Genomic DNA, 14,177 nt, shown 5'->3' with positions numbered 1-14,177 from the left:
CCTATGCAAAAGATGTTTGCATAAGACCGGACCACGAAATAGTTACTTTTTCTTTATAACATCGTGTTAAAACTGACTATTTCAATTTAATGACCTAAGGTATCTCGATCTCAATCATGAGCTAACTATGAACTCCTGTTTATTTAGGATTATCTTTTAATTTGCATGGGTGAGACTAACTCAACAGCCCCGCTCATTAAACCTCCCATTTTAGGGGTAAGACCGGATAGATAGCTGAAGGCATAGTTCTGCAAGACGGAATTCACTCCTGCCTACTTTAGAGTTAGCAGATAGGTTTTTCCCTTAAGTACTGACTCCTAATCTTGAAAAAAAGGGCCCCGCCCTCTCTATTGGCTGAAAGGGACTCGATTTATTGGTAGGACCATAAACCAATTGTTCATTTAAGATCAGCAAGGACTTAAAGAGCAAGATGTATTATAGGAAAAAAAAACGAAAAAATTTGACCCAGCTGTTAATACGAACGACCTATGAATGATCGATTTACCGATCATGGTTAACTCAAGTGGACATAAATATATCTACAGTGAGGAAAGTGTAGCTATTGAGCTTTAATAGAGTGATATGGTAATTAATGAATGTTGATTAGTTCGGTTTAAAGAGTTTAGCCGATTAATCTCAGATCGTTGGAGCTCATGATCTGTAGGTTCATTAGGTCCCCTTACAAGCTCACAAACGGATTAAACCTAGGAATAGTGTGATGAGAAAATTTGAAAACGTTCAAATTCATTTTAAGGAAATTATTAATTATATATGATATAATTAAAACGTTTAATTATTGAATTAAACGAAATTGAAGAAGTGGAAAACATTTAAATATGTTTTAAATATTACTTGAATAGAGATTCATGTTTTTTAAATTGGTGTGTTATATTAATTTAATATTTTGATAAATTAATTAATTAATTATTTAGAATTAATTTTTTAATATTATTTTTTGAATTAATATTTTGTGTAATTAGTTTTAAAATTTTGAAAATTTATTTCAAATTAAATTTATTTGAATTTTATGTTAAAATTCATTTAAAATTAAAATTGGAAAAAATGTGCTTTTCCTGCTTCTTCCACTTCACCTTACACCACACAAACTTCTCAAAAGTGGTTCGAGTGTCATTACCTCATGGAAGAAGGCTACATGAAGAAAGAGATCAAAACTAATCGAACTTTAGCTGCTGGTTTTAGACATGCAATTTGAGAAATTGAGGGAAAAGAGTTCTCTTTAGGTTTTGACAGTTAATTTGAAAATTCTCCAAAATTTCCTTCAATTGATTCTCATTTTGGATCTCACAAGCCAATCTAAGGGTTAAGAGGATAGTAGGAATAATCGAGTGGTTGTCTACAACTTGCTGGAGTAGAGATTCAAGCTATAATTGAAGGAATTTGAAGAGTTCATCAAAGGTCAATTTCTTAAATCCTTTTATTTTGTTGTGAACATGCTTACTTGGTTGCTAAAATTAATGGAATTAGAGTGCTTAAGATCCAAATTGCTTCCGCTTTTTGATTATCAACACCAACAAATATAATATTAATGGTCTATTATACCAATTGCTATCTGATTTTTGTCAAACTTATCTAATACATTTACGAAGCCGTAAATCCATAATTATATTATTTAATGACTTTCCATTATACTGATTGTCTTCTGATTATTATATAATTACCTTATATTTTTTTGTCAATTAGTTAGTAGTTTCTAATAGCCTTATGATTGTAATTACTTTCCAATTTTTATTATGATTACCTTCTATCTGAATTCAGAATCACGACCATAGACAAGCAACTACTACGGTTGTTGGTCAGATGGTTAAAGATAAGTTTACACGCATAGGACGTATTTATGAACTCCGTCATATCATTGAGGATATGAGGAGAAATTATGGCGTGAACATAAGTTACGATAAAGCGTGGCGTGCAAGGGAAGCCGCATATGATCTTACTAGATGCACTCCAGAATACTCATATGTCATACTACATGCTTATGGGGAAGCATTAAAAATAAAGAATCTGGATACAGTGTTTAAGATTGAACTTGAATATGATGTGCATTACAAGTATATGTTTGTGGCATTAGGGCCTTGTATTAGAGGTTTCGCAAAATATCGGCATGTGATAATTGTTGATGGGTCGCACTTGAAAGGAAAGTACAAAGGAACCATGTTGGTTGCAGTTTCTATGAACGAGAACAATCAATTATACCCACTAGCATATGCAATAGTGGACAATGAAACCGATCGATCATGAAAATGATTTATGTCAAATTTAAAATGCACTATCGAAGAACCCGATAATATGGTATTTGTGTCCAATTGGATGGTATCTATCAGCAATGCTATTCGTGCATTTTTTTCCCACGATATTTCATGGATTGTGCACGTGGCACATAGAATAGAATATTATTACAAACTTTAAGGACAGTACGATCGTTGGGATGTTTAAAGATGCAGCAAGGACATTTCGCGTGATAGAGTTCCAGATAAAATGGGACGAACTTTGTAGTTGTTGAGATGGTGTTGTCACGAAATATCTGCAAGACATAAGTCTTCAAAGGTGGGCACGAGTTTACAAAATAGAACAAAGATATGACAATATGATGTCCAACAGTCCATAGTGTTTCAATTCGTTAACTAAAGAGTATCGACTATTGCCCATAGTATACTTGATTGAACATATTAGGGGAATGATCCAATCGTAGTTCTACAAACGGAGGAATTACTGGGCATCTCAAACGACATTGCACTCTAACTACTGTAAAACCCAATTAGCAAGTGAGGCTGATAAGAGTAGACGATATCAGTTGAGCCTATTGATTGTTATCGGATCTACGTATGAGATAATCAATTGGATGATATTGTGAATCTTCACACGAAGGAATGCACGTGTAAGGAATTCGACTCACTTGGTATCTCATGTTCGCATGCAATTATGGCCGCCATGGAACGAAACATACCCATCCAAAGTCTTTGCATTCGATTTTATACAATGGACTCTCTAATGACTGCATATGCGGAGCCTATAAATCCACTCGGGCACATATCTGAATGGAAGAGACCTCCTGGATATGTAGAAAAGACTATCCTTCCTCCAAAGTTTGTGGCACAAGTCGAGCAATGGAGAGTAAGAAAAATACCATCCAAAGGAGAATTTGCAAACAAATAAAATGTGGTAGGTGCGGGAATTATGGATATAATCGACAAAATTTTAGTGAACCACTCACAACTGTGTGACGTACTGAAAATGGCATAACTGACTCAAATATTGGTCGAGGTTGATTGTCTAAATATAGACCTAATTGGCATTTTAATTATCTCAATGTACTCACTCTGTATGTCTCGATCTCTCAGAATGTCACTCATGCTCTTGTTATGTATACTCTTACAATGTCACTCATGCATAAACTCATGTTTTATATATAGATTCTTATAATGTCACTCATGCTTATGTACAAACTCTTATGAATACCATCAGAATGTAAGTCTCGCTCTCTCTCAAAATCTCGTTCTCTCAATGTATTACTCTCTGTATAAGTGTTTCTCTCCCTGAAAGTTTCGCTTTCTTTCAAAATCGCGCAATTTAAATTATATAGTCAGAATGAGTAACAGATTCTAGTGAAGTTTTATATACATTTTTTTTAACTGAAAATTGAACTGGAAATTTATTCCAATGAACTGAAAATTGAAAAATGAGGATCAGTAGGTGTACCCAGACATCTCAACTATGTTGACACCCCATAGCATCCTCATCATTTCCAATGCGAGATACAATAATTCAGAGATTACGAACATAGAAAATACAGGTTTTATACACATAAAAAATATGGAATGTTCGCCTACAACTGACACACTAACTGCATCCTATATTCACTCATTCTCTCCTGAGTGATTACGGAAGGATCAATACCAGTCACCAGATGTTCTAGTAATTTTACTGCAAAAATGCCACAATTAAGTGACCCGTGCTATATGTTGGTGCTGATAAGTGAGGGTGATTTTCCAACGAGATATGGATAGGTCCGGCTTTAAATGTTCCACATCACAGTAATTAAGTAGGGATGTGTTGTGATAGTCAATAGCTCCAGCCAAGTCCCCAACTTCGTCATTGGTGTGTGTGATGGTAGTAAATTGAGCACGAATATATGGCCTCTATTAATGTCCAATGCAAAGACCATCCAGTGCTCACTGATGTTCATTGTCGTATACACGAAATTCACATCTTCCCATTTGACATCAAATTTACCGGTGATGTAGTCCTTGAACGTGCCTTCATCCTCCTATATTAGGGCAGCCTCTAGTTTATGCTTATTCTTTATTCCTTTAAATACCCCGCTATGAGTATTAAGGAGACTCTGCAAAATAAAATGAGAAGTTAACTAATGAAATATATCATAGTAAAATGACTTTGCACAACAAAATATATCAAAGTTTACCGTTACTCCAATTGGCAAGATGGTGAACTTGTGCATGCACATGTCAGGTCAGTTATAAAACTTTTCTTTCATAAAATGAAATTGAGTATTTTATGGTCTGCACAAATAATTACTATGTCATCCAAAGTACAAGACATCCAATTGTAAAAAAGTCAAGACTAGGAAACTTACATCGCACTCAACCAACGAACTTGGTTCAATCAATTCCTTGAAAATTTGATTCCATCGTGGCTTAAAGGAATTCTCTTGAACCTCGTTATTTGTATTCTCATCGGTGATCTAACCCATCATTTCTGTAAAGATATTAAGTGGAACATCATGTGCTACATTGTACCCGACAATCTCTTTGAATAATGACGTAGGCACGCCCGAGAGAGGATACTTAACCTTTTCAGACAGAAGGTATACCCTAGAATCCACATATTTTGTTATTTTCTTCTTTATTTGAGCTGAAGGTATATATTTATCAACACCTTTCCTCTTACAACTAATTCTTCAAGATTCCTATATAAACAGATAACAAAAAATTACTCATCAAGAAATATAAAAAAATATAATTTCGAATCACGAAATATAAGTAAAGATTTTCGATTAATAAATTACTCATGAATGTAACTTCTTGCATGGTCGTAACAATATTAAAAGTGTCGGCCTCTGGATGTCAAAAGTGTTGGCCTTTGTATGTGGCAAGGTGAGTAAGTCAAACGTATCGGCCTCTGGATGTGAGATGTCAGTGGGTGAGGACACGTCAGACTGTGTATATGGGACGTCTGCCTCTATAGGTTGGATGCCAGTGGGTGATGTTGTGGTATTGGGCTCTATAGGGGGGATGAGAGTAGGTGTAATGGTGGTATTTAGAGGCTCTACAGGGGGGATGGGAATATGAGAGGTAGTCGCAGCAGTGGTATCAGTATCAATAGGTGGGATGAGCGACATCTGATGGAATTTATATGCATGCAATGGAGGCATTCATAATCAATAAACACTCTAATTACATTTAATTTGAGTTCTAAAAGCATGCAAAAACAAACAGAAAAGGGTTCCATTGAAAACATACCCTTGAAGAATTCCTCCCGTTCCAAGTTGCTCCTCACGAATTCTCAGCTCCAAATTTATAGTGAACCACCAAGTTTTGTAGATTTTTCCACTAACATTATATAATTTTCAATTTCTATTATTTTAATTCAAAATTAAACAAATACCAAATGCAATTTTTAAAATTGAATTTAAAAATTGAAAATTAATTTGATTATTAATTAATTAAAAAAAATTTAATTAATTAAGTAATAATTTGATATCAAATATTGAACTAATCAAACACCTAATTCATACATGAATCCTATTCATATAATTAATATTTAAATATTATAAACTCTTCAATTTCTTTACTTTTGATACATTAAATGTTAATTATATGGAATATAATTATACAAATCCTAATTACAATTTGAACACTTCAAATTGAAAAATCCTAAAATCAATTTTGATCATTTCAAATTGAATTTCATTGAACACTTCAAATTGAAATCATTTCAAATTCACTATGTGGACCCATGAGAACTACTGCACATGGAGGTAATCGTTATTTTCTCATATTTGTCGATGATTATAGTAAAAAAAACATGGATTTATCTTCTAAAAGAAAAGAGCGACACTTTTGAATGTTTCAAGACATTCGAAGCAATGGTTGAAAATGAAAGTAACCTGAGATTGAAAACATTGCATTCATATATGGAGGAGAATATATTATTTTTGCAAATTTCTTGAAGGAAAATGGAATCAAGCATCAGAAGATTGTTCAAAGAACTCCTAAAAAAATGGAGTTGTGGAGAGAAAAAACAGAATAATAATGAAACTTGAAAGAAGTATGTTGAAGGCCAAGAAACTTCCATATCAATTTTTGAGAGATGTAATAACTTGTATAGTTTATTTGTTAAATCGAGCTTCAACTAAAAGTGTGCAAGGTATTACTCTTCAAGAAGCATGGAGCGGATTAAAGCCAACTATTAGTCACCTAAGAGTATTTGGGTGTATTTCTTACTCTCATATTTCAGATGGGAAAAGAGGTAAGCTAGAAGATAAATAAAAAAAGTGCATTTTTGTCAGGTACAATGAGAACTCCAAGGCTTATAGATTATACAACCCTATGAGTAAAAAAGTTATTATTAGTCGAAATGTCAAGTTTAATGAAGCAGAATTGTGGAAATGGATGCAACAAATGAAAACCACAATCCATTACTAGTTGACATGGGTGGCAAAGAAGACGCTCGAGACTTGGATCTTGAAGAGACTCAACCAGTAGCTTCATCTGTTGGGTTTTATGTCCTAAAACTTGCAGTTTGTAATATTAAGTATATTCTATTTGCAATAAAGATGTTATTGAGGTTTATTCAATAAAGATGTTATTAAGGTTTATTCAATAAATATGTTATTGAATATATAAATTGCACTTGTAAAAACTAAATATAATAAACTAAGATCTATGGCTATCACATGAGTACTTGGACTTTATGTGGAGATATAAAAATGGACCAAGTTCAAGTAGATAACCAAACGGTTTATAGTATACGAATAAGGTTGGCTACCTTATTCTGGTAACACTTTCGGATGCGATCCACTTTATATTTAGTACAAACAATGTGATCCTGAATTGTTCATATGGAGACATGCGAGTCGGGGTGTCCTATGCAAAGAGTTTGTATAAGACCGAACCAAGAAATAAGTCGCTCTTACTTTATAAAGCTGTTAACTATTTAAGATAGACTATTTCAAATTGATAACCTAGGTAACTTGACCTTAATCATGAGCTAACTATGAACTCATGTTTATTTAGGATTATCCTTAGATATGCATAAGTGAAGGTTGGCTCAACAGCGCTGGCTCAATAAGCCTCCTATTTCAGGGGCAAGATCGATAGATAGCTGAGGACATAGGGTGCAAGACGGAATTCACTCTTACCCGCTTTTAGGATAGTAGAAAGGTTGTTCTCTTAAGTGTTAATTCCAGGTCTTGAATAAAAGGCCCCACCCTCTCATTGGCCCGAGAGGGACTAGGTTTGGTGATTGGATCACAAAAATCAATTGTTCATTAGAGGATCAGTAGGACTTAAGGAGTAAAATGTAATTTTGGGGGTAAAACAACATTTGACCCAGCCGTTATTACGAACAACATGTGAAGGTCGACTTACTGATTATAGTTAAATCAAGTTGACAGAAATATATCTACAGTGAAGGGAATGCAACTATTGGGCTCTAGTGGAGTGACCCGATAGTTAACGAATGTTGATTAATTCAGTTTAAATAGTTTATCCAATTAATCTCGGATCGTTTGGAGCTCATGATCTGTAGGTCCATCAGGTCCTCTTACTAGCTCACAAACAAATTAAACCTTATAATGGAGTGATGATTTAATTTGAAACATTTAAATTAGAATTAAGGGAGGTAGTAGTTATATACAATATAATTACACATTTAATTATCGTATTAAACGAAATTGGAGAATTGGATAATATTTAAATTCAATTTCAATATTAAATACATAAATAAAGATTTATGTTTTTGGAATTTGTGTTTAAATTTAATATTTGATACTAAATTAAAATTTGATTAATTAAATAGTTTAATTAGTTCTTAAGAATTAGTTTTATTTAAAATTAATAAAATTCTATATTTTATTAATTATTGGATTAATATATATATATATATATATATATATATATATATATAATTTTGAAATTAAGATTTCAAAATTTATAAATTGAATTTTGAATTTAATATAAAATTATGAGAAAATCCACTTAGTAGATTTACCCCACGTTAAACACTTAATTCCACCAAAATTCTACTTGCTTTTATGCCTTTGAGTTGTCAACTTTGCAATGTGATTGCATGAGTGAAGTGGACCAAAAACTCAGCTTTGGTGTTGAGATGAGGACATGCAGCTAAGTTTTGCTGATTTTTGGAAGAAGAAAGGTTATTCACTAAAAATACAAAAATCGGTTTTCTCCTCTAAAAAATTTCCTAAATTATTATTCATTTTAGATCCCACAATCCAATCTAAAGTTCTAGAGAATAGTAGGAAATATCAAGTGGTGGTCTACAATGTTTTGCTGAGGAGATTCAAGCTTAATTTGAAGAATTTTTTAAGTCTTCAAAGGTAATTTCTGAAATGCTCTTTTCATTCTATGAACATACTTATTTAGATGCTAAAATTGTTGAATTAGAGTGCTTAATAATCCTAATTTCTTCCGCTGATTGCATGCTAATTCCATCATTAGTATTCGAGCATGATTTATGCACTCAATTCGTGTTAATTTTAGCTTGGTGGGTGATTTTCATAGGTTGTATGAAAATGATTTCTGGTATAGATAATTTCAGTTTTGGCATTTAAATTCTCTTTAATTAAATGTTAATTGTTATAATTGGCTCTTTGTTTCTGGGCCTTAATGTGTGATTAAGAGTTTGTAAATTTGTTAGAGTCAATAGAGTTGTAATTAGGTTAAAATTGAAGAAAGTAGCAAGAGAGGTCAACCACAAAAACTCAACTTTGAAGCCACTGCCAGGTAGCGTTGCAACGCTGCCCACAGAGTGTTGCAACGCTATTCTTCAAGAGTTCGAGGCATTGTAACGTTGTTCATCCTAGCCCAGAAAGTGTGCACGCGACCCGACCAGCGAATCAAGTGAACCGATTTGGCCGGTTCGGGTCTAGGAGGACCGATTTTGACTGGTTCAACCCATTTTGATGCTTTGGAGGTCCGACTCGAGCGGTTCGGGTTCAAGTCGAGTCAGGTCGAGCAATTCAATAGTATTTTTGAGTCTTTTGGAGCCCGTTTTTATTATTATTGTAATAATTTAAGCTAATTGCTTGCTTGAAATGCCAAAACTGGTCCATATCAGTGTATATTTAATTATTTATGCTTTGTGAATGCATATTATAATTAAATAAATCTTGTATGTGTATATAGTATGCCATGTAGATTTAAAATCTCACCATAGGAAGTATGTAGCATGCATTGAAAGTATGTTATAAAGAATTATAATATATAGTATGCATGTTTTAGGGTTTCAAGTATTTAACATAAAGTGTTATATTAAATCCTGAAAATTCTTGATGTTTGTTATGGATAAAAAACATGTCTATAAGTTTTATAAGTTGTTATAAAATTAGATTGGGCATTTACAATCCATAACAAAGATAAAATGCATGCTCACCTAGTTAACAAATAACAACATCTTTTAATAGTTAAAATAGGTCGTTATCTTATAAAATTTGATTATAAACTCAATCGGTCTATAATCCTGTCTATGGTTGGAGGTATTTAAGTTGACGGTTTATGGAATGCCTCCTACTTGGGGATTATAACCAAATAATTGAGCGTTGTTAACTCGATTTTATGAGCATGCGTGAGCAATGTGAGGTTTTAAATCTATTTTATCACCTAGACATCATAGATTAAAATCCAAATATAAACATTATACTTAGATAATCACTTAGACTTAGGTAGTTTTATTAGCTGGAATATACCTAAGTAAATGTTTACCTAAAACAAATAAAACACTTCAATGGGAAATTAATAAAATTCACGTAAACATGAGACTCATGCTCGACTTCGTGTCACCGTAGGAGTGACCTCCATTCGGAAAGTGTTTGCATGAGTCAATAGAAAGATGAATAGGGAAATTCGTTCATAGTAAGTGGGTGAATAATGTGTTTCACCGTATCATGCGGTCTCTTCCATTAGTTTGGATCGTGAGATTCCTATGTTGCACTTGCTTGTCATTTTTATGCGACATAAGCTAGTCGTTTTATGGCGGTTATCCCCTCGGAGGGTTGTAACATGGGATTCAGAATAACTCAAACTCCAAAAATGGATAGGATTTCTTAGGTCCATTCCCAACCTTGACTCTCCAATTCGATAGCATCGTTGAGGCCAACCTCTGAAGTCTGAAAATGGAGGGTTACACTTACAAGAGTTACTAAATGTTAGTAAGTGCTTGACCAAAAACGATAACTAAATAACTATAGGAATAAGAGTTATTATGAAGTTAGTGTTTAATCAATAATGTCTTGCTTCAGTGAAGGAGTATTTGACTGCGCCAAGCATCTATTCTGACTCACTAAAGTATCATTGCAAATAAATAATTTGAGTACATTATTACTTGTGCTAAAACTAAAATAGGATTTAAAAGCAATTTACTAATTAGAATTTGTTTATAATTTCAACATGTTGAAGTCTTGAATATTACACGTTTCCAATATATTTAACGGTTATGATTATTCAACATGGAAATCGAACATAAATGTAATATTAGCGGATGATGATTTGAAATTTGTTTTAACAGAAGAATGTCCTTAATTTCCCAATTTATCAACAAACCAAAAAGTTTGGAATACGTATGATAGATGGATTAAGGTAAATAAAAAGGCCTGAATCCTTATCTTAGGAAATATATCTGATATACTAGCTAAGAAATTTGAGAACATGGCTTATGTTGAAGAAATCATGGATTCGTTACAAACATTATTTAGTCAATGTGTCAGGAACGATATTGATCGAAGAAGTTTATAACTATGACATAAATGATAGAACTTCTATTAAATAACATGTTCTAAATATGTTAAAAGTGATAAACACGAATGTCTTAGATGAGGAAACACAGAAAGTACAACAAAGTGAATATGATTTATTTGTCATTGAGACATGTTTAGTGAAAAATGTTGAATTAACCTGGATATTAGATTCGGGTGCCGCTAATCATATTTGTGCTTTCGCTTAGGAAACTAGTTCATGGAGATAACTTACAGAAGACAAAACAACTTTTAAGATAAGGACCGAGGAGGTTGTTTCAGCTAAAGTAGTGGGAGATATGAAGTTATTTCTTAAAGATAGATTCATTTTACTTGAAAATGTTTATTACATTCCATCAATGAGAAGGAATTTAATATCTATCTCATGTTTGCTAGAATAGAAGCATAAAGTTTCTTTTGAATATAATGAAGTGTTCACTATTTCAAAAGGTATTAAAACATATTCTACAAAACTGAAAAATAACTTATATGTGTTAAAACCGACTGAGACAAAAGTTGTTTTGAATATTGAGATATTTAAAACAGCTAAACTCAAAACAAAAAATGGAAAATTTTCTTCTAATGCTTATCTTTGGCACTTAAGACTGGGTCATACTGATCTCAATAGGATTGAGAGATTAATTAAGAGTAGACTTCTAAATCAGTTAGAAGATAACTCTCTATCACCATGTGCGTCTTGTCTTGGGGGTACGATGACCAAAATATCTTTTACAGGAAAAAATTTTAGAGCTAAAGAACCCTTAGAGCTAGTGCATTCAGACCTCTGTGGTCCGATGAATGTTAAAGCCTGAGGAGGGTATGAATATTTCATCAGCTTTATAGATGATTATTTAAGATATGGCTTACCTAATGCACCATAAGTATGAAACACTTGAAAAGTTCAAGGAATATAAGGCAGAGGTTGAGAACCAATTAGGTAAAAAGATTAAAACACTCTAATTAGATCGAGGTGGTGAACATATGAACTTAAAATTCCAGAATTATTTGACAGAACATGGAATTCAATCTCTACTCACAACACCTGATACACCTCAACATAATGGTGTAGCATAAAGGAGAAATAGAATCCTGTTGGACATGGTTCGTTCAATGATGAGTTATGCTTAATTACCTAGTTCTTTTTGGGGACATGCAGTAGAGACTGTTGTGTATATTTTGAACATAATTCCCTCGAAAAGTGTTTTAGAAACACCTTACGAGTTATGGAGAGGACGTAAAGGTAGTTTACATCACTTCAGGATTTAGGGATGCCCATCATATGTACTAGTGCAAAACCAAAGAAATTGGAACGTCGTTTGAAAATATGCCTATTTGTATGCTATCCTAAAGAGACAAAAGGTGGTTATTTCTATAATCCTCAGGAAGATAAAGTATTTGTATCGACGAATGCAATATTTCTCGAGGAGGACCACATAAAGAATCATCAACGTCGCAGTAAGCTAATATTAAGTGAGATGTCTAGAGAAACTACAGATAGATCAACAAGAGTTGTTGATCAAGCTAGTTCTTCAACAATAGTTGTTGATGAAACTGGTACTTCACATCATTCTCAAGAGTTAAGAATGTCTCGACGTAGTGGGAGGGTTGTTCGTCAGTCTGATTGTTACATGGGTTTAACGGAAATTCAAATTGTCATACCTGATGATGGCTTAGAGGGTCCATTGACTTTTAAATAGACAATAGAAGATGTGGATAAAGACCAATGGATAAAAGTCATAGACCTCGAAATGGAGTCAACGTACTTCAATTGAGTCTGGGAACTTGTAGATCAATTAGAAGGGGTACAATCTATTGATTGTAAATGGATCCACAAAAGAAAATGAGACCAAGGTAGTAAGGTACAAACCTACAAAGCTAGACTCGTGGCAAAAGGGTTTAACTAAAGAGATGGGTGGACTACGAAGAAACCTTCTCTCCAGTTACCATGATCAAGTCTATTAAAATACTCTTTTCCAATACTACTTTTTATGATTATGAAATCTAAAAAATGAATGTCAAGACAACTTTTCTGAATGGCTATCTCGAAGAGACTATTTATATGTCTCAACTAGAGGGGTTTATAGAACAGGGTCAAGAGCAAAAGTTTTGCAAGCTTAAAAGATCCATTTACGGGTTGAAATAAGCGTCTCGGTCCTAGAATATGAGATTTGATACTGCGATCAAATCTTATTGCTATGAATAGAATGTTGACGAACCTTGTGTTTATAAGAAGATTGTCAACAAAACTGTAGCCTTTCTAGTTTTATATGTTGATGATATTCTGCTCATTGAGAAATATAGGATTCCTTGCCAACATTAAGCGATGACTGGTATCACAATTTCAAATGAAGGATTTGGGAGATGCACAATATGTTCTTGGGATCCAAATAGTTTGGAATCGCAAAAACATAACACTAGCATTATCTCAGGTATCTTATAGACAAAATGTCGTCAAGATATAAAATGCAAAATTCCAAAGAAAGGAATGTTACCTTTCAGGCATGAAATTCATTTGTCTAAGAAAAAATGTTATAAGACACCTTAAGAGGTTGAGGTTATGAAACGAATTCCCTATGCATCGGCAGTTGGAAGTTTGATGTATGTCATGGTGTGTATACGTCCCGACATATGCTATGTAGTTGGAATTGTCAGCGGGTATCAGTCCAATCTTGGATTTGATCGTTGGACTGCCATTAAAAACATCCTCAAGTAGTTTCGGAGAAAATGGATTATATGCTCGTGTATGGTGCTAAGGATCTGATCCTTACTAGATACACTAATTTTGACTTCTAGACCAATGTGAATTCGAGGAAATCAACTTCGAGGTCAGTATTTACTCTGAATGGAGGAGCTATAGTGTGGAGAAGATAAAACAAAGTTGTATTGCTGACTCCACCATGGAAGTAGAGTACGTAGCTACATGTGAAACAGCCAAGGAAGTAGTATGACTTAGAAAGTTCTTGACCAATTTGAAAGTGGTTCCAAATATGCACCTACTAGTTACCCTCTATTGTGATAACTGTGGAGTAGATGTAAATTCCAGAGAACCTAGAAGCCATAAGCGCAGAAAACACATCGAGCGTAAGTTCCATCTCATCGGACGTAAGTACCAGCTCATCAGGGAGATCGTACACCGAGAAGAACATAGCTGATCTGTTTACAATGGCCC

The sequence above is a fragment of the Benincasa hispida genome, chromosome 4, assembly GCF_027475165.1.
Source record: "Benincasa hispida cultivar pf3 chromosome 4, pf3_genome.v1.1, whole genome shotgun sequence".
Classification (NCBI taxonomy): Eukaryota; Viridiplantae; Streptophyta; class Magnoliopsida; order Cucurbitales; family Cucurbitaceae; genus Benincasa; species Benincasa hispida.
This window is presented reverse-complemented; position numbering follows the sequence as displayed.